Source organism: Cavia porcellus, unplaced genomic scaffold, assembly GCF_034190915.1.
Source record: "Cavia porcellus strain 051 isolate PalLab524CR breed Dunkin Hartley unplaced genomic scaffold, mCavPor4.1 scaffold_14, whole genome shotgun sequence".
NCBI classification, from domain to species: Eukaryota; Metazoa; Chordata; class Mammalia; order Rodentia; family Caviidae; genus Cavia; species Cavia porcellus.
The window spans coordinates 32,082,989-32,108,781 of NW_026947497.1; the positions used below are offsets into that span (position 1 = coordinate 32,082,989).

At 33.6% G+C, this 25,793-nt stretch overlaps 1 non-coding gene across 1 annotated transcript; it reads left to right on the top strand.

Moving 5' to 3' along the window:
- Nucleotides 1–19,284: 19,284 nt before the first annotated feature.
- LOC111753620 (small nucleolar RNA SNORA48) lies at nucleotides 19,285–19,422 on the top strand. The gene has a single exon (XR_002788419.2). It is a non-coding gene; the product is annotated as a small nucleolar RNA SNORA48 (small nucleolar RNA).
- Nucleotides 19,423–25,793: the final 6,371 nt, after the last annotated feature.

Genomic DNA, 25,793 nt, shown 5'->3' on the forward strand with positions numbered 1-25,793 from the left:
ACTTTTTTGAATCTCAAGATAACTGAAAGAAATAAACAATGTGTCTTCATTCTAGGGAGTTCTTAGAGGACTTGAAGCAAATTTGAGCATTTCAAATTACCAAATTGTTTCAAAATCCTTACTGTGACCTATGCCATGTTCATTTCTTCCCCATCATCTTTACAGAAATATAATTTTCTTTGGCTGCTATTTAATCAACTTGCTTAAGAAATTGTGCTTTACCATTTATGTTGCAGCCAGCAGTATTCCTCTGAACAAGTGTGGGCCAATCAAATGTAAAAAGAATTTATGCCTATTATGCTCTTAGAATTAAATTAAAATTGGAGTACTTTTTTATCTAAAATATAATTGAATGACAGAGTTGAAACAATAATTTACCATGAAGTTATGGGCATGAGCTCAAAGCCATATGCTCAAATGGCCAAGTGGAATGATAGGAAAAACCTGTTTTCTCAATGTTATGGTCCTATGTTATGGTTCTATGCCAAAGGCTTAGTTCCCATATGTCAGTGTTCACAGGATAAGCTTTTGCGAAATGATTATCAGGCCTTTGACCTTGTGAATGACTTAGCCCATTAAATCATTCAATAACCTAATAGGCTATTGCAAGATGATGGAAATGCAAAAGTTTGGGCCTATTTGGAAGAAGTAGGACAGGTAGGTCATTTGAAAGGTGTATTTCTCCAGGATCCCCTCTCTCTTCCCCTTCCTGGGTCCTGGGAGGCAAGTGGCATGGCCTCATCATGTGCTGCCATCACATGACATTCAGTCACCAAAGGAACAGAAAAGAGTCCAGAGACCATAGACTGAATGCTGTGAAATCCTGAACTGAAATAAATATTCCTTTCTTTAATTTGACTTGGTAATGAATTTTTTCACAATGGTGGAAATCCAGTACACTTGATAATGATTTAATGGTTGTATTTCAAATGCAGTTTGAAAACCTATATTTTCAGCACTAACAAAACCACTGGTGTGTAAGTCAATAATTGTTATTTATTAAAAGACTTACCTAATAAAGTCATGTACTTTAATGACAAAAATGATTTTAATGCCATAGAGGATAAATGAAAAATGAGAAAAAAAGAAAAGAAAGTTAAAGGGGAAAAAAGTGCCTTAGGACTGAAGAAAATAAGAAAATTTCGTATGAATTGCAAGAACATCAAGTTAGTAGAAGAAAATCAATAATTCTGACAATGATACAGGACCATAATATTGTTTTTAATACTGTGATTCACTTGACATGAACTTTCCAACAGCCTATACAATTACAAATGGAGAGAGGAAATGAAATCATCAAACACAAAACTATATAATTTTAGAGAGTGTACACAGAGTCAGTAATAGTAATAGGGAAAGTATTTTTAACAGGGCAGTAAGCAACTTCACTATTTATGTGTCTCAAAACTCTGAAAGAATTGAAGCAGGAAAGTTTAAATTGTAGCCATTACTATTTAGAGAATTGTTTAAAATAATTCCACAGTCAAATTCTACCAAAATAAGAATGATAGACTTATTCTTATTATTAAATCAGCAGTTTTTAAGAAAATAAACTTGGTTCTGATAGCTAAAATGATATGAAAACTATACTTTTATAAGAAAATAACACCTAATAAGCATTATATGTTTCTGAATGTTCTTTTTCTCAAATTGAGAATTTCTATTAAGAACTATATATAAATAGTTATTTTCTAAAGCTGTATTCCCAAATGTATTAATGACTAAATTCCTAAACAAGAACAATAGTGAGAATGATTTTAAAATGCTAATAAATCTAATCTCTTTTGTTACATTCACAAAAATTAAAGTAAGCCAAACTACTCTTACTGATTAGTCAACTATAAACTCACAAATTAAGTCAATCACCACTGTAAAGAACCATTGTTATAAACATTTTCCAAGTGTTATTTATTTACCAACAGCTAATAATTTGTGAATGCACAAACACATCTTCTGATTGATAAAGCTTCTTGTTTTGCACCAGTAAAAGTTCTAAACATAAAGTATTTAAAGTTGCTCAGCTGGCAGGCAATTACAGTTGGCTGCATGAAGAATTCCACCTGAAAACAATTTTCTGTTTTTGTACCCCATTCTTATTTTATATAAACTAACTGATGTAAACATATTAAGTATGAAAAATAAACTCAAATAATAAGTAGCAGAATAAAGGTAATTCATGTTGCCATAATAAGGTATATGTAATAAAAAGAAAAAAATATTGTTTATATCTGTAATATAGATCTTTAGAATGCAACTATAAAATCTCCTATGTTTACCGAACAATTGCTTCCTAAAGATCATGCATTTTGGACGGTTTAATTTTATGGTCTCAAAAACGTGTCAGCCTGTATCCTTGAAAAATTGTCATATATAGTAGCCTGCAAGTGACAAGCCAAACAGCACGGCAAACAGTGCTACTGATGCAGAAATAATTGTTTTGAATTGTTTTGAATGTTGAGAAGTCACAGTAAAAGAGGACAGCATTTAAAATAAAATTGTTAATATATAATGAAGGAAGACACATACTTTTGGAAAGCATTTATTACATAAATCTATGCCATGAGATTATTAGAAATCCTATGCAGTGCCTGAGAGTAAGACCTAGGAGCCAAGAGCTATGCAGACTATGACTGACTATGACCTCTAACATCTTTAAATTTTACTTTGTCAAAGAATGCTAAGCATGAATTATCAAAAAAGTGCCTCGTTTATCGAGCATGTTATTGTATATTCAAACATAGCTATTATCATATTTCAGGAAAATCAGATGGATACTATTTTTGTTTAAAAAAAATAATAATTCTAGAACCTTACTTTTGAAAATAAGGAGTATATAATTTTTCAATTGGTTTTGAGACATTTGACAAATATGAAATTTCATTGGGAAAAAATGTAAATTTTAGAAAATAAGTTAGTAAATAATGTGCATGATTTGTACCAAATAATCTGTTGAACTTTGAAAAATAGACTTTCCCAAATGACAGAATGGCTATCTTTCCTGCAGATTTGTGGATTAGGCAAAGTGAATTGATCTTGAAATAAAAGATGTTTAACAGATTCCATTTAATGGAAAAAATCACCACATTTTGAAGCAAGCTCATACTGAGACTAAATAACCTAAAAATAATCAGTAGTAATTTATTTAATATTTTTATATTGACCATTTTCTGCTCTAAAAACTGAACAATTTTGGATAAAGAAATACTAGTGAAAATCTTGCAAACAATATTTTCTTTGAAAGCCATTCTTTTTGTGTGATTATTTTTATTTTAAAAACAAAACATAAAAATGATATGGAATTTCAAAAAACAGGAAATTAACATTAGTTCATATACTGCTTACTGTTATTTTAGAAGTGGTTGTTCAAGTTACAAGATTCAGCCATGAAAAAAATGATCAAATAATCTAACAATGTGAGCACAAATTTTTCTTGATGAACTTACAGAGATTAGTGGTAGATCTATTTTGTATATATAAATCTATTTTGTATATATAAACATACACAGATATATACGAATACCTGTATACATACAATGATTTCCATTCTTTCTTTTCTCCTTTCCCTTATCCAGTTGTTCTTTCCTTTTGAGTGCTTTCTTTCTTTTTCATTTTCACAGTGTCTATTGTACATTTTGGATCTTATTTCTCTTTCAGTAGGCTGGGAATTTAACTCAGTGGCACAAGTGCCTAATGGAAAGCAATTCTTGAACATACTCTTATCTTATATGAATTATTATCTTATCTGAATTTTTGTGTTGCCCAAATTAAGAAATGTACAGTCTGTAAGGATAACTCTTAAAATTTTACATTACAAGCTTAGGATAAGCCTAAGGATTTCAATATTGCTTTTTGTAGCTTTTCCAGACAGAAATTTGAGACTAATTGAAAACACAGTGAGTTAGCACAGAATAGTGTGCATGGAATATGGTTTTTCTTTGCCATCAGCAAGAATCAGTGGGAAATTTAAGTATTCAACTGTCATAAAAATGGAGGAATCAGCCTCACGATGACATTTTAGCCATTTTAGACCTTTGTATCAGAAATTCAGAGTTTAAAAGCTCACTTAAAAGAAAAATGTCTCTTGGCAGGAAAAAGATGCAGAGATCAGGAGGAGAAAAAAAAAAGATAAAACAATTTTGGAAGTTTAACAAAACTGTTAAGATATTCTACTTAGTTCCAGAAATACCATGTAAAGTTCAATGTTAGCTGCTTAATAGAAAATTTAGAGTTTTCAGGCAATAATTTATGAAGAATGCTTGCCAATCTAATAGAACTATAATAAAATACTACTCATATTCTAGTTTTTCCGTTGGTGGGTTAGAAAGGAATTGGTGAACATATATTGCACTAATTATGCCATTTGAAAGTAATGTCATTGAATTGGAAAGTTCAAGGGACAGAACTCGATGACAATCTCAAGAGCACTGTGCCTCTTCAAGTCTCGGTGCATTTTGTCCTTAAGAAAAGTGCCTTTGACCGGTGTAAAAACCGGACTTTGTAAAATGAGGACTTGAAGCTAGGACTATTTAGAGACAAGAAGATCCTGCCCTGTTAAAGGCAGGAAAAACCAAATGAGCAAGGAGAAAATAAAACAAACCCCTCGCTTTCAGCAGAAAGAAGCAGTGTTCACTTCTCTGTTGACATTTTAGTATCCTCAGCTTGTTTCTTTAAAATACACCAAAAATAAAGATAGGAAAGAGAAAAGATCATAAAAAATTAAAAAGTAAAATGAAAAATAGATAACATGAAATGGAAATAATTAAAACAAAGCCTAAGGTGATAAGAAGAAACTAGGTAAATAAGTAATATAAGAACAAAGTCAGCATGAGATAAAAGAAAAGTCTACAAGCATAAGAAGAGATAAATCAGCTATGAACAATTAGCTATGATATTGTGAAAACAAAAGGACTGAAAGATTAAAAGAAAAAAAGATAAATATATGAAAATTAAATGAATTCAAATAATAAAATAGAATAAACTAGGGCACAAAGTTCTAAGTAGAATAAAAGACAGAAAATACGTAACTGCATGTTCCAAAGTTTAACAGAGGCTTAGAGATAAAATTGCTTAATGTGTTTGACAGGATCTACAGAACAATCATTGTCCCTGCATAGAGTCCCGTGCCACGTCTTCTTTGATACAACAGCTCCCGGGCAGTGTGAGAGGATACCATGAAAATCTTCTCTAACCTCACTCTCCAGCTCGACTAGCACTCAAAGATGCTTAAATCAGGCAGCAAACTGCTTCCGTAAAATGCCCTGCTTGATGCTCAAGGCACACAAATCCAAATTTCATTTGGCATACTCTCTTCCTGCCAAGAGGTTGTCTTTGTCAAGAGGAGTTAGCTCAATGCCACCCAAAAATGTATCTGAGAAAGAGCAATGCTGCTCCTGCCCAATTTGGTCTTTCAGAGAAGAATTAATAATGTCTTTTGTCATGTCAATCATTTCTAGATAATGTAGCCTGTGGAATCATGCATTTACATATGTACTTTTGCAGAGGAGAAGAAATCAAGATAAGATACTCTAGTGATAAATTAGCTGAAATATTCTTTCCTCTAATTCTTCTTGTCTATCACCTCTTATTTTGTAGCAGTGGAAGCTGACAGATAAGAATCTGAGAACATATGCAAGAATTACTTAACTTGTGAGTTAAAATACTGTGGATCTGACTGTAAGTCTCATATATTTAAAAATTAAATCAAGCACTGAATCAATCTTACAATTATCCCTGCTTTTTCTTTTCTTAATTATGTTAAGGCTCATATGATGGGGAGAAAGGACTTTGAGATCAGAGGAAACAGACACATTAAATATTTCTTTATTTTACTTTTTACTTTTATCAGTGCATGCTTACAGTACATATTGAGTATATTCTTCGTGAAGACTGGGTACATATGCATAATATATCTTAACTGTTTGATTGTCCTCAGCGCCTCTCTCTTCCTTTTCCCCCTCTCCATCTCTTGGTTCCCTTCCCTTTTGCAATTCTATCACCCTATTTCTTATCACATTTTATGTATATTTTGGATTTTTCACATAACAGAAATCATGCAATAGTTAAATTTGTATGTTGATTTATTTCACACAATAGTATGGTCTCCACGTGCATCCACTTTTCTACAGATAAATAAGTTTTACTCTTTTGAGGGCAACTGGGACTTATTTTTGTGTGAATATTAAATTTTCTTTACTCATTCATCTGCTAATGAATATTACATATTATATATCATAGGTTATGCATAAAAGAGTATACACTATGTTATTATATATTATATTATATATTAAGTTAAAAAAAAAAATATATATATATATATATATATATACGTGTATGCTACATCTAAGATTTAGGTACTATGAATTGTGCTGCCATAAACACTAGTATACAGGAATCACTGTAATATGATGCTTTCAATTTTGGGGAAAGATAACGCAAAAGTGGAATAGCTGAGTCCCATGGAATTTCTATTTTTAAATTTGTGAAGAATGTCCATATGCATTTTCATAGGAGATGTACTAGTTTACATTCCCATCAATAAAGAAGATGGTTTTCTTTTCCCAACAGGCTCGCCAACATTTGTTGCTACTTAATTTCTTGATAATAGCCATTCTTTCTGGAGTAGGATGCAATCTCAGTGTTGCTTTACTTTTAGGGGACACTCCACCCTACTCTACCCTCATTTCACTGTCCAGAAACAAATTTCAGATAAAGGTGCATTTTGCTTTTACTTTTAAGAAACTATGCGAGGTTCAACCCCTATACATCAGATGTTGGATGAAGTCCAGGATACTACAGGTATAATTAGAGAAGACACCTACCATTTTCATACAGGAATGGCACAGTAGATGCCAGCATACAATATACAAATAATGCAAAACTTTTTCCTAACTCTTTTCTGCAAGTTTTGTGACCTGATATTACATCAAAACAAGCATGTCAACAGGAAAACTTACAGGTCAAATGAAGACCTGTCAAATGACACATTGTGTGTGGGAAGGACAGTATCTTTGGGGTGTAAGTAAAACTGGAGCAAATTTCAGAAAGTCATACCTGGAAACAGACTGAGAATCAACTCAGTGTCATATATTACTAGTATTGTTGAGCATGGCATATATTACTAGTAACTGTGTATTATTGAACAAAGAATGAGAAAGGTTGGTTTAAATGTCGAGCGAGGATGAGTCTCCATCATGAATCCAATTCAAAAAGAACCCACTTTGAGTTGCATTCCTTGAGGTGTCCAAGAATTGTGTGAAACAGCAAATAGAGGTAGATTTTATTAGTACCTGAATTCCCAGGTAATTTTAAAAAGCTTATTGGTGTTTTGTCTTGGTCTATATTCTGTTGCCGGAGTAGAATTTCTGATACTAGGAAATTTACAATGTGTACAAGTTTATTTGTCCCATTCTTAAGAAGGCTAGAAAGCCACCTAGATCCAGCACCTGGTAAGGGTCTTTTTGTCACATCATAGCATGTTGGATGGTATAACTTTCCAAGAAAGAGCAAGTGTGCCAAAAAATTGTCTCTTCTTATGCAGTTGCTGATGCCTTAGAGATCTAACTTCATGACCTCATCTAATCCTAATTATCTCTCATAAGTTCTACTTTCAAATGGTATTAATATCTGAATATCAATTTTTCAACACACAAACTTTTGAGGGAATCATCCAAACAATAGAAGTATTTTTTGTGTGCTTAGAAGTGCATGATTTCATTGTATTTCCTTTAAAGCTCACTGTTTGTGCAGCATATTTTGCTCTTTTATTTGACCTATATTTCTTGTTTCTTTCTCCTTCATTATGTCCTGTGCATGTTTATGTGTGTTTTCAAGCAGTAAGGTTAAGGAAGACACAGTGTGAGAGAAAAAGTGTTTAAAACACCACTTGGGGAACTTTAAACAATGTCAACCATTATTCTACCAGCCCAAGTGGCACAGGTTATATGTATAATAATCCATTCTAAATTTCCCCCATTAACTCCCCACTGAATTGTTCACAATGGCATTGGAGAAAGAATTTTATGTTAAGCACAACACTTTAAGTCTCATATCTCATAGAACAAATGTATTCTATAGTATATTTAGTCTTTAGCACTTATAAATAAAATCATAAATTTGAAAGAAAATATTTCAACATTTAATGAATAGTTTATAGTATTTATTTCATCTTTCCATTTTCAAAAATCAGATTAATGGTATGATTTCAGTAATGCAATTTCTGGGTCATTTGACAAATATGGCATTATATTTGACAGCTGAATTGGAACAGTGAATCCCAGAAGACACAAAAAGCCACCACTTTTAGATCCACAACCATGTAGCAGTGCCACGAGAAAAAAAATAAAACAAAACAAAACAAAAGCCACCTCAATATTTGCTTCAGAAAATCAACTCAAAGGAGTATCTGAGTTGGTATGATCTTTTGATAAAGTTATTGCTTAAGAAACATGATGCAATTTATAAATCAATTATTTTTCATAGCACGCTTCATAAATCTTCAGGCAGTCTTTTTTTTTTTTTTTTTTTTTTTTTTTTTTTTGTACCAGGGATTGAACTCACAAGCTTGAGCTTGCCAAGCAGGCACTAATACCACTGAGCTAAATCCCCAGCCCTCATAAATCTTCTACATTGGAAATTAGAAGTGGCAGAAATTAGATCACCTATGGCTAGCTATTTCATCCAACCGAAAACTCACACAATCAGTGACCATATCCACATCACACCCTAAGTGTTTTAATCATCAACAGCATTTTGGTGAGAGGCTGATGTTGTTTCAGCCTTCTTGCTCTGTACTTCAAGCTACCCACTTTACCTGCAGATTCCAAATAAATACAGAGGAACCTGGTCTTAAAATTATTTCCAGCTGTTTGATAGTATAGAGTTGTGCCCTTGTACTGGGGCTCAGGACCTGAGCATATTTATCCAAGTGATTCATGGGACTTACCCCACTCTGCTGGTTTGCTTGTTAATGTTTGATGTGGTCACCACCGTTGGCTTAGCCATTCATATGCAGAACTTCCATGTCATTATTATTTTTCACTTTTCAATGTTTTTTGCTCATTTCTCCTGTGAAATTCCCTTCACTAAAAATATGAAAATCTTACCCTGTGTCATAATATATTTCAAATACTTTCTCTTCCTTTCTGTTGTAAGTGGGGCGTCTTCTCAAAAGATCTCTAACCTACCTCGTAGTTGTTTTGTTTTGTTTTGTTTTGTTTTTTCTTTTTGAGACAGGGTCTTGCAATGCAGTTTAGGCTGGCCTTAAGCTCAGATTATAGCCCAGGATGATCTTGAACTTGCAATGATCCTCCTGCCTCAGCCTCCTGAGTGCTGGGATCACACACATGTGCTACCATGCCCAGTAACTCATCCTATTTTATGATGAAAATAGCATATAATTTCCTTCAGAATCCAAGAATGACAGATTCAGACTTGTAAATTACTAAAGCTACTGAGCACATATTCATCTATGCATCACCCTTTTGCAGAGATAGATGCATTGATTTTTAAAATTAATGTTCATGGTCTAACCAGGGGTAGCAGCTTTTTAAACTGCAATGCAAAATGCACTTATTTATCACAAAGTGGCAACACTGCATTTAAAAATGAATACTGAGGTTTTAGTTTAGAAAAAATGATTCATATCTAATGTTTTTGTCTTAAAATAACATGTATTCTGTAGGCTTTAGTTTAGAAAAAATAACTCATACTGTAATGTTTTGTCTTAAAATAGCATGAATTCTATAGGTTCAACACAACTAGTCTAAAATTTATCACATTATCGTAAGTGTAAAGGCGTGTATCATTTTCTTAATAGCTTATAAAATACAACACTAAAATCACTAACCATTACCAAATACTTTTACAACTTGAAGATTTTTTCAAATCTTTTGACATCACTCCAAGTCTTCTCCATGAGCGTTACCAGCATCACCTTGCTTCTTAGCTTTTGTCTGCTACAATCATTTATCTATAGCCCATGGCATTGTCTCCCTCTGTTAAGTGTAGCTATCATATAAGCCGTTTTTATGTGTAGTAACCATACAAACCATGAAATAAGTCGAACCTTTTCAATAATGTTTACCAATTGTGTCACATTCAAGAAAGTTTTTATACTGTCCAGAGGATAGAAACCTGTACTCAACCCACCAGGTCTCTTGGTCTGTGCAGCGTCTTCTGTCTGTAGTTCAGCTGAATCTGTCTCATTTTTTTCCTTATTTCACTCACCTGGTTTGCTTGTTTTCTCTCCAGTCTTTCCATACACAGTTGCCCAGTCTCTCCTGATCTCTTTCTCACCATTTTGTCTTAATGAGTTAAATACACATCCATTGTTTTGACTTCAGCATAATCAATCCTCCTCAAAAATGATTTCCAAAACCTTCATACAATTCCTCTTTGATGCACTCTCAGAGAAGACACTGTATATTTATGTGATCTAATTCTTTATTTTCTCCACCTGCTCCACAGACCACACGAAGGCAGCAACAGCATAACTTTTCTCCTTAGTTTCCCTCACAATCTAACACATGGCACAGAACTTACCAATTGAAACTATTCAATAATTGTTTGTGTCTGTGTGTGTGTTAGTGTGTGTATGAATGTGCATGCTTGTGTCTTAGTCCAAGAAAGTAGTGAGGAAACAGTAAATGCAATATACAGATTACAATAATTACTTTTTACAAGTAATAATATTGGATTTATTTCTCCTTTTTTTCCAAATAGTATTTCCATATTAATTAAATAAATTGATGATCATAGCATTCAGTTAGCTATCATGGTTTATATACATGTAAATTCAGTACTTTGAGAGACTAACAGCTATGAGAATTTTTGCAATATTAAATTAACAACATATATAAGGTTAATAGGATCCTTTTTTAATGAAATGAGTAATTTGAGAAGCACCACAAACTAATAATAATTATAAGCATTTCTATGTCATTTTTAATGGATATGTAAACAATCTAATTACTAACAGCTTCAAAAAGTTTGAAATCTTAGTAATTATTTATCAGATGTGTTCCATCCCTTACTTAAATATTTTTCATTTTATTTACTTGATATTAATTAGTGTAGTTTCTAAAGAAATACCAAACTAAACTGTGCCATGCATTAAATATTGTATTTTCCACTAATTTCTAACAAACATATATACTATAAATAAACATTCTTATGATATTGGTATATTAAAAAATGTAACTGAATATAAATTTAATTTACTAAACAAAGTGGCAAATTTATGTACTTTAAAGTTAAGGAGATATTAATGTGAACTATTAATGTTTTACTAAGTGGTTGCACAATTTTTATTGAATAATTTAGATTCTTTATATTCTGTTCATTCATTTAATACTAATATGTGATGCTCCTCCATGGAAAAAATATATCATGTTGTTACAAACTTTATAGGAATTGATCACATGTGGTTATGGTTTATATTTAAATGTCCCCCTAAATCATCACGTGGTCATTGGTGGAAGCTCATGGTAAGTAACTAGGTTATGCGCAGGGATAACCAGCTTCCTCTACTAGGCAAGTTCTGGTAGAGGAGATGGGTCACAAGGCCCAGTTCTCCCTCTCTTTCCTCAATTACTTCCTCCATTCTCTCTTTGCTTTCGGGACTCCATGTCTCAAGCACCTTCTCCTTTGCTGCTGTCCCTCTGCCTAGAAATCAGTCAACCATGGAATAAAACCTCTACAAACTGAGCCAAAATACAGCTATCATCCTTTAAATTGTGGGTGCTGTATATGGTGTCTCAGCTATGAGGGAACTAAGACATGTAGTTTCTCTCAAACTTCATGTCATTAGAGAAAACAATATAATTGAAACATTGTTTCTAAACTACTACCCTGTATTACAAAACTGTATTTTGTTTTCTTGATGTCCAAATTTATTCTAGTGTGATCCATTTATGGATTTTGCTAAGAAAGGAATAGGCTTATTTTATACTGTCAAGAAAATAAATGCAAAATTTTTAGTGGTTCACAAATCTTGAAATAAAGTTTGCAAACATAATGTAAAGTTCAATCTGTTAGTAATGTTCTTGGTATTTGTTCAGAGTATCAGAGCAACACAACACTCAAAACACGGGTCAAGAGAGAAGTGCTGAGTAAGGTTTTCTAAAGAAGCACAGTTATAGAAAGAAGGGTGTAATATTTCTAAAATTTATTTCAAAAACCTAACAGAGAACAGAAATGCTTACAGTTTCTCTATCTTGGAAAATATGTTTTTCTACAGAAATAATATTCTTTCAAGGAAAAAGAAAGAGAAAACTGTAAGCAGCATACCAGTTACAGAGTACTGAGAATCTTAGGCACTAAACTAACAAATAAACATATGAGTGTGTAAGTTCTGTGTTTTTAATTTTAATATGAAGGAAAAATAGGAATCTTTGCTGATTAATGATAGCTTTATTGTCTCTCAAGTTACTGTTTTATTCTCTTTCTGAGAAACTGATCTCTCCAAATGACTCAAAATAAGGTATCTTCTTTATCTTGTTCTTCTGAGAGCCTATCTGAAAGTTTACTGCCTAGATTTTTTCCTGAGCATGAATGGATTATATTCTGACATACATATATCTCACTTTCAACAATTTTCTATCATTTGGACAATTATTCTAATCAAATTTCATTTCAACTTGTCTCTATTTCAAAGGTATTTTTAACTAGTTTTACTAAATGTGTAAGATACCCTGAAAGTGCTGACATATGGAAATAAATTTTGGCATGGTCCTATGGGTTATAAATATATTAGATAAATAATAGAATTTTCAAGTATATTTTTCTTAGACTTACATTTCAAAATAAGATGCAATATTCTTCCAAATTAGGGTTACAAAAAAGAGGAGGGAGAAAACTGTGACTGTTAAATCACTCACCATCTGCCCCACCTTGGTTTTAAGTAGCACATGAGGAATTAGAGAACAGTTTTGGAGTGCCTATTTTAAAAACACAAAACAAAGAAAATACCATGCTATGTTCCCAACTCCTCCCTAAATTGTGAGGAGTCTGAGCTGTGTTCCTAGGCTTAAAATGAAGCCAAGTAAATAAAGTGTGGTTAGAACTTTAAAAATATCTAGTATCTTTTGGAGAAGATGGTACCTCAGCTTGAAAAATGTAAAGGGATAGGATAGTGGCAGACTGTCTGAACCCACAGGGAGACTTTCAGCAGAATTTGTGTGCATATTTGTCTAAGCAAAGGATGCCAATGTGTTTTCTATGAACCACACAGGAATGGCATGCAAAGGAGGATTGTGTGGACTCCTCTTGTTCTAGAGGGCGTCCTACAGTTAAAAATAGAGATTATAAAAAAGAATATAAACTACCACCACTCACTCAGAGGTTAACAAAGGAGTTAGTCCGTGGCTGAATCTTCTAAACTGCTGATGAAATATTCAGGGAAGTAAGTCGCTAAACAATCCACAAAAATACAGAACAAGCAACTGTAAGTATCTGTCAATTTCAGTGAGTATCATATTTATTTTCTCTGGGCTCATAAAAGTAATTTCCCTGCTGACAGTTACTCTCACCCATCCTGAAGGGGTGCAACTTTGATTAACAATAAAAAAGAAGAAAAAGTTAACGGGTAAAGAAACACTGAACAAGCTGATTGTATTGCACTGCATTCTGCAATTTTAGATTTCTGCCTGAAGCAAAATTTAGTCAAAGAAAGAAAGAAGCTTCAAAATTATATTAGATTTTGACAATTAATTATTACGCAGGACTGAAATTTTTAATTACATAAGTCGCAGTGAAATTTGTCTCTAATGTAGCTGTGAGTTTTTATTACATAAAAGTTACTAGAAAAGTATTAACAGTTGCTATAGCTATCCTCCAACACAGTGTAAAGAAATTACTCCCACAGTTTAATTAAAGGAAGATAGATAAAAATATATGTATATTATAAAAATATCCAGATGTTTGATTTTTACAAAACACTGGTTACTTAGGAAACAACAATGAATACAATCTCAAAAATTAACTAAAACTGAAAAAACTTGTTACACTAAAGAATAGCAGAGCTTCTATCAGCAATAAGAGTCAGGGAAGAATCAGAAGAAAGGATGTCATCAAAACCTTTCCCTTGCATCTCTTTTTGCATGGCAACTTTTTCCAAAAGTTATTTTAAGAGAAGTCTCTTCAGTCACAGCCAAGATTCTGGTCTCATTTACTTCTGTCTAGGTGACAGGAGGCTCATGCCACTAAGTGACCACTATTAAAGAAAAGGAAATCCTGGGTGCTCAGTGTTATGAACAGTGCAAGAAAGGAGACTATGTACACCAAGAGAAAAGGCTTCTAAGATTTGTGGCAGTTATGACAAAGAACATGAAAGGTATTTTCCTATATATGCAACAACGAGCACTTCTGTCACAGGGTGTATTTGCCAATGCCAATTACGTGTTCGTACAAGGAGGCGAAGCAGGCAACTTGAAGTTTGGTTTTACCACTAAGTTATTTTGTTTTAGAGGTGTTTGTCTATTTAGAATTTTAATGCAGTCTGGGATTTTTCTTTTTTAGTAAAGATGCTAAAACATATATAATCATTGGCACAATTGATGTTTTGGCTTTGTACTGTCATATTTCTTATTTTACACATTGGGTTATTTCCACTTTACTTTTTATAATGTGTTTCCTGTCTTGTATGATTGTACCAATTCAACTTGGCTGATAAGACCAATTCTTGGGGAGCAATGTAAAGTCACAAGCACTGTCTAAAATTCATAATTTTTCTTTACTGAGTAATGGTAATTAGAGCTGGGCTTTTGGAGTCAGATGACCATGCCATTCCTTTCTTTCTAAATTCTTTTTCTTTGTTGTCATTTTGCTGTTGTTATTTTTATTTGCTTGATTGCTTCTTGATTTTTCTGTGTCTTTTTCTTTTTAAAAATAAATTCTTTTTCTTGAGTAAATTTACAAATAATAATTTTATGCCTTCCAATAAGAACAATTCCAACAATTCCTGGATGCAAATATAATTTTATTAATTTCATTAATGACAGACATTCAATGTATTATTTTTAAATTATTTAAATCTTGTAGAAATATCTATGTATTTCACTATTGTTAAAATTCTAATTGTACCTTCTTAAGAATGCTTAATTTTTCTGGATACATACCTATTATCATTTTTCCTGCTTCTCATAATCAAAACATTTAAAATCAAACCCATTTCTTTGCATTATACCACTTCACTCTCCTTACCACTGCTTTGGCTGTGAGGCAAATTCTCTCTGCAAGTAGGGTCAATGTTTGGGGACTTGGGATGCACTAGAACTGCTGTGTCATTTCAGCCAACATCATTAAAGACTTTTTGTCGCTACCTACAGCTTTGTGCTCTCTGTGGAGTCACATTCACTTGAACTTTAACTCATTCCACCCATGAGACCATGTGACACAGTCCTAGGGCTGGTGCATCCCATGTAATTATCAATCCAGAATTTGACCCACGGAATCTGTTGCAGTCAGGGGTTGTACACAGAGAACAATCACGACCAGGACATGGAGTTTATAATATTTTTATAATGGTCACCAGAACTTAACACAGGAAAATGCAGGAAATCTATTTGCAACACCAAAGATAAAGATTAGTCAAGAGCCTAAATCCCACAGCAATGTCCCACATGAGTCCAGATAAAAACCCAGAACTTAGGACTATGCCTCCCACAAGTCCAACTGGAGGTCCAGAGCCACAAGAAGGACTCATGCCAGTCTCTTGTACGGATCCGTGCCAGGAAGACCCAAGGGTCAGCAGTGGAAGCCAGAAAGTCTATATCAGCAGAATGAAGCAGTGTGCTAGTGGGATGAGGGTTCTACGTTGGAGCAGAGAAGTCACACTCACAGCAAAGATCAGGGCTATCCCTAATGGCACCACAGCTGTCCTCAGTGACAGGGAAGCCCCAAGCTCCTCCTCCGACAAGCACAGTCAGGTACCTGCCAAGAAGCAGCGTGACGGGTTCATCCTGGAGACCAAGCAGCACATGTCTTCCCCTCCAGAGCCAGGAAGCAATGCTCAATGTGAGGACCAAAGCTTCTCCAGGAGAACCAACAGCTCGGGCAGCAACTGGTAAGAGAAACCACAATGCCTCCTTAACGCCTCAACTCTCAATACCTCCCTTCTTCTCCATCTATTTATCCTGGCAACTATCCTCAGTTCGAGCATCTTCACTCAATGCCTTGCTGATGTAATCCAGCTGGCGTTAAGTTGACCACCAGTTCTTAATCCATAACAGAATCCAAGGGCTGAGTAGCTGAGTCATGTTTATGAGACAGATCCAATGACAAGGTCTCACCTACCGATGAGGGCTATATTTTTCCTCATTTATGGAAATGATTCTTCTGGCTTATTGGTTCTTCTTGGACACTTCAATTTCTGCATCCTATTTTAAAAATAAATCTCTTTCTGTTACTTTCTACATACACAAGATCTGTGGTCTCTATTTTTTATCTTAAAGATGTTCTTTCCTTATGTCTGCGCAAGTACTTACTGAGTCTTCTTGAATCTTATTAAAATACCCAGTAGATTTCTAAAATATTACTACAATAAATCATTTTTAAGAGGTACACTTTTTCTTTTACTTCCAAGATAGGGTTTCCTCTTTATCAGACTGCAGTATATTTCCATGAGTCCAACTTTATTTTCTTACCCATTATTCATCCTCTAAGGAGCACATCTATACCTCAAATTAAATTCTGCCAACTAATCTGTGTGTGGGGGATGCACATTGTGCTTTTTCCTGTATCCTTGCGAACCAGTTAAATTATTTTCTCCTTGTAGATAATGAGAGCTACTGAAAAATGTAAAAAGCAATGATACTGACTAGACTTCGCTACCTCTTGATTACTCTTGGTTATAGCCAGTCCTGAGTTTTCAGTTTGATTAAGTTTCATACCCATGGACAAGTGTCATTTTTATAAGACTGTTCTTCTTCATATCCAATGTATATCTGACCTTTTTTCCTATTTTATTGAATCTTTTCCCCAGTTAGGTTACAGGAGAAAAGAATGAAGGAAGTTACTCCAAATTTAGACCACAGACATCTGCCAAACATAGAATTCTCTGTTCAATTGCACAGCGTTGACAAAAAAGGGAAAAAACATTGGTTTAGATACTAGGCATAGTTTTTAATATATCTAATTGTCAGAGATTCCTGTTTCTGTTTTGCAATTTTAAAGAGGTGTTGGGAGGACTGTATCAGACTTCCACATACTCTCCGTTTTGACGGTTCTAACTTAAATTCCTGACACTAAATTTCAGCTGTTTATTTTCACTATTTTAATATATAAACAGTCATTTAACTTTTGTCCCAGTATACCTACTTTCCTAGTTAGACATACGTTAAAAAGAGGTTATTAATGTTCTCAATAAAATAATATTGTTATTACTATGTAAGGGAAGAAAGGCTAGTAAAATTAATAGCAAACAATGCCCAACAAATTTTAAAGAAACTAATAATACATCTGCCTTCGAGTTTATATTGAGTTTGGAATTTTCCAAGACAAATGTCAGGTGAAATAATTTCAATTTCTGATCACAATTATTTTGCCTATATTACAGATAACAATTCTACGATTTAAGAAGTTATTTCCCATGTACTGTATTCATTTACTCTCCTGCAAAAATAAAACAAAAGTTTGGGGCATATATGCTTTATAATTTCCTCAGTTCTTATAAGACAATGAAACTAACACATTATTCAGAACTGTACAAGCTCGTGATCCAGTGTACAAGTTTGAATTTTAAAAATCAGTTTTTTATATTACTCTAAGAGTAGTTATGCAAGATTTAAAGAAATTTGAGAAAATTCAGGTGAAACAGTATTAGAACAAGAGCTAAATTAACATACCCTCTGCAAAGTATATGCATATGTTTTTTATTTAGCTTTTTAAGCATAAATATTGGCTTCTTTCCTAAAGCAACTTAAAGTTATACTTAAGAGAAAATTGTCTTATCTGCCATTCTGTGTACCTTTTGCTCATGTAGAATATTGTGAATGAGAATTCATTCTTTGAGTATGTGAGGTTTGGAAGTAAAAACCCACGAGATACTAGCATGCTTTGCAACATTTTAAAATGAATTTCCAAATATTTTCAGCAGTCAAAATACAAAATAAATCCTTTAATGATTCACGCCTTATATTCTAAAGACATCCTCACAGTTTTCAAGGCAATCAGACAGGCATAGAATTTCTAATGTAGTTTTGCATTTGTTAGATCGTGAAAAAGCTCTAGGCAGTTGGAAATGACTGCGATATAAATTCTAAACTGTGATAATAATGAAAGCTGTTAATATGAAGATTCAATTCAGAATGACAATTTATTTTTAACAAAACATGAATCCTTTCACTTCTTAAAAATTAATTGCTCATATTTTCGTATTCAATTCAATTTATGGAAATGTATAGGTGATAAGAAAAAGTATAGTATCCAAAGAGAATTCTTAAGAATATAAAGTTTAAGTCTCAAATGAGTTGCACCAACATCTATGTAGAAATTCCATTATCTATATAAAGTAAGCATAGATTAAATATATATATATATATATATGTATATATATATAAGTAGATCGATAGATAAATATTCTCTAGATGTTCACTTTAAAATACTTACGTTCTCTAAGTTTAATGGATTTTCTTGAAGTAAGTTAATAATAAAACAATATTTTCCAAATCACTTATTCAAATTAATACCTTATAAATAAACTGTATTTCAATAAATCTCGAGTTCAGGTTTTTATTCATAAATAACTTAAACCATTATCTATTCTCTAGATAATAAAAATGTTTTAGCCCCCTCAGTTCCTGTACATTGACAATAAATAATAGTTTTTTTGAAAAAAGATTAGTAAAATGAGGAAAGCTAATGGAAAATATTATCTGAAAGTATGAATGAAAGAGAAATTGACTATAATTTCATGGCTCTCCAAATATAAGAATTCAGATAATATTTTTCTGCACACTCAATCTTCATATCAGGGAAGTACTGTACTTATGAAGCATATCAGGGAAGTACTGTACTCATGAGATGGGCTATTTGATAAAGGAAGTGCTGTAAATGATGTGGACAGTCATTCACAAGTAAATAGGATCTAGTGACTGCAGTAGTGATGCTTCCTTCATTAGTCCAAAATTCACATCTACAATTAACTCAGACTTCACATGGCAATGAAATGAATCCCTAAGAAAATAATAATGTGATTTAAATGTCTCTTGTGTGTGTGTGTGTGTGTATATATATATATATATATATATATATATATATATATATTCTGCTTATAAACAGACACACATTATCCCCTGGCAATGGGCAGAGACACCTCACTCACTGGTGGTGTTGTTCTTATATCAATCAGGGGCAGAACAGACTTTGTTCATCTTAGCTTGATTCCTAGGTTGGCAGCCAAAGTAGTTTCATGGGTAGGGCACATAAAATTCTAACCTGGCCTCTGTCCTCTCCCTGGGTCTTGAAGGGGAGTGACACAATGCCTCCACTGAAGAGATGCCTGTCATTGCGGCTAACGTCACCTGAGAGGAGCTGTCCTGCTGCCCAGCCTCAACCAGATTTCAAACCTCGGAAGTGAGGAGCAGCCAGAAGGGAGAGGAAGGGAGACAAGAATGGATATCTTGGCAGCTTTTTGTCTTTTCTTTTAACAAATGTTATCTTTTGAGGCAAAAGAAGATGCACATTAGAGAGATATGTATGTGTATTTATATATTTTAATCTGAGAACAATACATGAAGAAAATGCCAGCATGTTTGTTACTTTACTACTGATAAATCTCTTAACTGAGAATAGCAAAAAGCTAAAATATGTATAATTTGTATGTGTGCGATCTACGTTTTTCTCTCATCTTAATCCCACTCTCTCGCCTGCTAATTCACTTTTTTCCCCTGCAAGTTCATTTCCCTCTGATGTCCTCCTAGCTTCTTTATTCTTTTTTTATAAAAGAGTAAATTTTTGGACACCGCTCCGTGAATGAGCCATCCATGGTGTGTGGATGAGCACCTGGGCCCATGGTCCAAGGGCCCTCTTCCTAGTCTAATGAGTGGATACTTTTCTGAAATAGGAATGGCTGCATCCTCACTTCTAATAACAAATTATGACAGCAAAAGTGCCAGTCCTATGAATGCTTACACTATGAAATTGTAGGACTTTTTGATTCTATGATGAAGGAAGAGAAGAATTTGTCTCTGGGGACAGAAAAGGAGAAGTGAAGTAGGCGCATAATGGGGAGCTCCACTGGCACGTGATACAGTCTCCCTGCTAGCTGCTGGCTTCGTAAACCGCTCATGCCTCCCCTCTATGAATTAGATTTTTATTCTTCAGCTCATCTAGGTTGGAAATTTTGCACTTAGAATATTTTCATAATGGAATAAAATAACGGCAGCAATTTTCACATTCTGTATCTGTAACAGTTCACAAGTATATTTGTAGGGCTTTACATATATTAACCACAAAGTATCTCTCTGGGGATCCTTGGTGTTTCAGAAAAAAAAATTTCATCTGAAAAAATTTTGCTTAAATATAGTTTTTTCTCATATTATCTGAGAAGGATTGTATCTTTATTTTGACTTTGTTAGGAGAGCCTCGGCTAGGTATATGAATAACATAACTTTGACAAAAATAGCTTTATATCTTATTTACTTTTTTACAGTTCCTGGAGATTTATATTCATTTAAGTGATGTCTATAAGCTAAAATCTGTACAAACTTTTTGAAGTTTTAAAATTTTTTGATCAGTCTGATAACATTTACTGAACAATAGGTTACTTAAAATGCTTTAAAACGGGACTGGGGATTTAGCTCAGCAGCATAAGCGCCTGCCTTGCAAGCAGGCAGTCGTGAGTTCGATCCCTGGTACCGATTAAAAACAATGCTTTAAAAGATATATATCTATATATGTGTGTGTGTGTGTATATATATATATATATATATATATAGAGAGAGAGAGAGAGAGAGACAGAGAGAGAGAGAGAGAGAGACAGAGAGAGAGAGAGACACAGAGAGAGAGAGAGAGAGAGAGAGACAGAGAGAGAGAGAGAGAGAGAGACAGAGAGAGAGAGAGAGAGAGAGAGAGACAGAGAGAGGCATATGTATTTATCATACTCTAACAAATCCTTCAATATAACATTTCCACCAGGGGTAACAATATATCTCACCCCCCAAACTATGCCACTTTAAGGTAAGCATTGCTTTACAGTAAAGCTTTTGAAAAATAGATGCAAGAAAGACATTGATGTACTTTTTCTCCTTGAGACTAGAATATAAAATTCCCTAAGAGAGATGTCCTCCCTTTAGCAAGAGGAAGTAGCATTCTTATCATCAGATACAGGGACTTGAGTCTGAATCACATCGGTAAAAACAAACACTTTAAGCCATCTTCTGCCTCACTTCTCTGTGAGTATGACCTGAACCCAAGTCACTTTTCACAAATTATGGCTCTTTGACTCAGTACATAAGTGTTTGATTCTAATTGGTGCTTTGATTCTTACATTTCTTTATGAGCGCTCCCATTTAATATAAAACTTACATTATATTTCTATGCTTTTCCCTTTGTTCATCTGTTTTATGTCAGTTTAATCCTCAGACCTAAGCCCAAACTCTAAGAGTGTAGATTAAAATTTTTTCTACCTTATCACCATAAGCAAACTCCATATCTTACTGTTGAAATGAATTTCTTTCATTATCCCCTATTGTAATAGATATGAGGTATATTCTTTTCATCTGTCAACCCACAAACTGGGAAGTTTCATTAATATTTTTCACTTCTTTATATGAAACACCCTACCTGTGACTATTGAAGGCTGTATTTCCAGCATTTGCTCAAGCACGGAGCTCTTTCCCTGTCTGCTCCACTAACACGTGGTTAAATTATCACCTGTAAAAAATGCTTTGATAGAGCCTCCTGTCCTAAAGATCTTCCTGCTTCTGTCCCTGAACTCCTTAGCTTATTCTTCGACAGCCAGAGTGTCTCGTTAGGGCACAGTAAGACCACAGAGCTCCTCCATGTTCTTTCCTCTCACCCAGAGCGCAACCCAAAGAGCTCACAATGCATTTCATGGCCACCATTATCATCTGTGCACTGCTTATGACCCTGGGCCTGACACAAAACAAGCATATCACCAGGAGCAGCTGAAACTATTTTCATCATTATTTTAAATCATATACAAAATATGCAAATGCAAAACAAAGTATAGAAGTAAAAAGTCCTAACTGAGATGCCTGAGTTTCTTTACTTAAACACACTGATATTTCTAACACACACACACACACACACACACACACACACACACACACATACACACACTGCTTTCCACTGTTGTGCAGCTTCCTACCTTCAGGAAGTAACTGTTTTTTATTTATCTGCTGCTTTTGACATTTTTACTGCATCGGTTATTCCCCCTGGGATCCACCACACCTGTCCCCATAGTTTCTCTAATTCTGCACCTGGCCTGTTCCTATAGAGCTATTTTGTTCTTTTTAAGCATCATTTTCCTTTACTCTTTACAAGTTATTTTGAACTTAACTTTCTGACTTCAGGTTTTAGTACAGGTATAAGATACGCATGATCTAAACACCTAATTGTTTTGTACTATTCTTATAAAGACACATTGCAAGTTATTTTGAGGGGTTTTTCTATGCTCTTTTGTTCGGTGACTTATTTTTGTAGAGGAATTGGCTGAAGTCTAAAAATGTATTATCCAGAATCAGTGATTTGAAAACGCAGGAAAGATCTCTGGGAATTTTGTCTTATTAATTCTATCTACTGCCATTTCCTGAGTAATTGTTGTGAGAAAATATTTTTGTTATTGCTTCTTGTATTAACACATATGGTCCTCACAGCAATTAATGATGAAATATTATCATTTATACCTATGTTAGAAATGGAAAAAATCAATAACAACTAGCTGAATTAATGCTCAATACTACCTATATTATATATCATATGAAAATTAGATGTTTATTATTTGCAAGATTTACTTTGTCTTACATTAGACGTATAGCACCAATAAAGTAGCTAAATGAGAAAATTTTACTAAATATCATTCATAAATCATTATTAACAAATACTTGCATAATTGTTAAGTGCTTCAACTTAAGCACAAGTTTACTTAGTGTTACATAAAAGATATTTTGCAACATTACTCCTATATCAGTCTGCAATATATGTAGTATTGTTTGTCAGTATGGACTGTTTCAGTATATTAATCTATATAACCCTAGGCCACTACAGTTCTCACTGTTGCTGGAAATTTTAATGTGATAACCAGTAATTCAAATTTACTTAGTACATGCTATAACAAGAATATGATCAAATAGAAATTGAATAATTCTATAAATATGAAATGTCACATTTTATGTCAGCTCATGATTAAGAAACAGAAAGCAACAAAATTGTAATTACTAAACAATAGAATATCATTGTCAAATATAACTTTAGTTGGAATAATACTCTCCTATGGAAAATCAAATGTCATCTTAAAACAGAATTTGTAATTGGCATTTCTTCCTCTGTCATTTGGTTTAATGATCCCCAGGTATTTGATAATAAGGATAAGATTGGAGCCGAGTTCTTTGATTTGCTTTGATGTTTTTGAAGGAGGAAATGCTTTCAAATCATTTTCTGTGTGTAATCTGAATGCAGGTAAAGAATTCCTCTCCTTGTCAGAATGCTAATTAGACATAATAATAATTCACGTAACCTGCTGTGATACTAAAGTGGCTAATGGCAATCACCTGGGTTTCCAACAAGCAGGGTTTATTTTATGCACGTGTCTAATTTAAGAAGGCCACTACTTTATTATCACATAACATTGTTATTTGCTAGAAAGAATAGAAAGAGAATAATAGACATTCTTGGTCCTTCAGAATTTATAGTTTCCAGTAAAATCAGCACAGAAAATCTATTTTCAAAGGAGTTAACAGTAATATTAAACAATTGTAAAATAATCAGAAAGTATATCAGAAAACTCAATGGAGTTCCTAGATTTTTTATTATTCGATGATGTTCTCATGTTTAAAAGACTCTGAAACTGCAGATGAATTATTATAGGCTTCCTGTCTATATGCTTGTTCTCTAGCTCTAGCACAGCTAATGCAGTGACAATGATTTCATATTCAGAACGATCAAGGCTAGAAAGTTACATGGCACTCAAATATATCTCCTTTCTTACGAAAAAGAAAGCCCTCAAACAATAACACACCTAAAATCTGTATTAGAATTTTTAGATTTAAGTATTTTTATAATCCTATGTGTTCTCCTAACATATTATTTTCTTTATAAAATAATTGTCATTATTCAGAAAACAAAGTTCTGTTTCATATATAGCTATGGAAATATTAGAATATTTTTACAAATGTCCAGGAATTTTTGTAAGGTTACCATCAAATAATTTCCCATATTATTTTTTAAATATTTGTTGCGTTATCAACACCATAAAGATTAAAATGCTATTATTCTTGGAACACAGAATGTGTGCTGACAATGTGTGTAACTCTCTCTCTGTTCCTCACAGCCGTGTGCCACTGTGGTGGACTGAATTGCTAAAATGGCCACTTGTCGTGTCTCACTCTAATCCCCAGAACTAGTGAACATAGTATCAGTGCTTTGGTTATGATCCATCAAATGGCACAGTCGGTATTCAAGTAGAGAGATTACTCAGATGGGCAAGATCTCATCCTAAGTCCTTAAAAGGGATTTCATTTTTCCCTCCAACTCATAGCAGAAGAGAAAGAAATTTGAACCTGAAGAAGGATTTTATATACTCTTGACAGTTCAAACATGAAGTGAGCCATAAACCAAGCAACGCTGGCATCCCTGGGTGAAGCCAGCAAGGGAACAAACACATCTGTCTTGAGCCCCAAGAAAATAAATTGAGCCCCAGTGAATGAGCCTAGTAGTGTATTCTTGTCCTAAGCCCAAAGTGACAGGCACAAAAATGCCAGGCTGTGAACTCTTGGACAAATCCAATTGAATTGACTCAGATATTTGACCTACAGGACTGTGAGATAATAAATGAATGGGTTTTCAAGATATGAATTTTATGAATATGTATTATGCAGTGATATAACATTAAAACAGAGATAAGGATTTGAAATGAAAAAAAAAAAAAGAGAATCCCTGAAAAGTTAAATTTGTAAACACTGATTTTGTTGTAATATTTTAACATCAATAGAAAATTAAAAGTGGACTAACTGTATATTCTTGTTATGCTAAGTTCCTTTAGCTAGTGTTGTCAATAATCTGAAAAAATACTTTCTTATATTTTCCCAAATATTATGTAAATTACTTATTTTTCTTTTTTTATAAATGAACATTTTATTTCCACTAAGGCTACATAAAGCATTTGGAGATGGATATATAAAAATATTGTTCCAGTTATTTTTCTGTTTTCTCTCAGATCAACTTACCTTCCTTCCCCTATACCTCAGGAAAATGACACATGATGAGGTTCTTCCACCTTCAATGTCTAGAATGGGCTCCACCCTCAGCTTTGCTACCCAGCAACTGCTTCCATGACCCAGCTCCCACAGGCAGTCCCCGCACCATCTCTGGTTCTAGAATTTCAGCTCCTGCTTTCTGTCTGTAGCTTCCAGATCCAATAAACTCATCTTCTTAAGTCCTTCCTCCCCTCAGAGACTTCTTGAAATTGGCATTATGTTGTCCCATTTCTTCGCTTTGCAGTGTTCCAAAACCACTATGACTAGTTCGATATTTTCCCCTACCCACATTGAATTATCTAATATGGATTTTGTCTTTTGACCTGAGTATGTTATACATGTTGCTATTAGACTTGATCT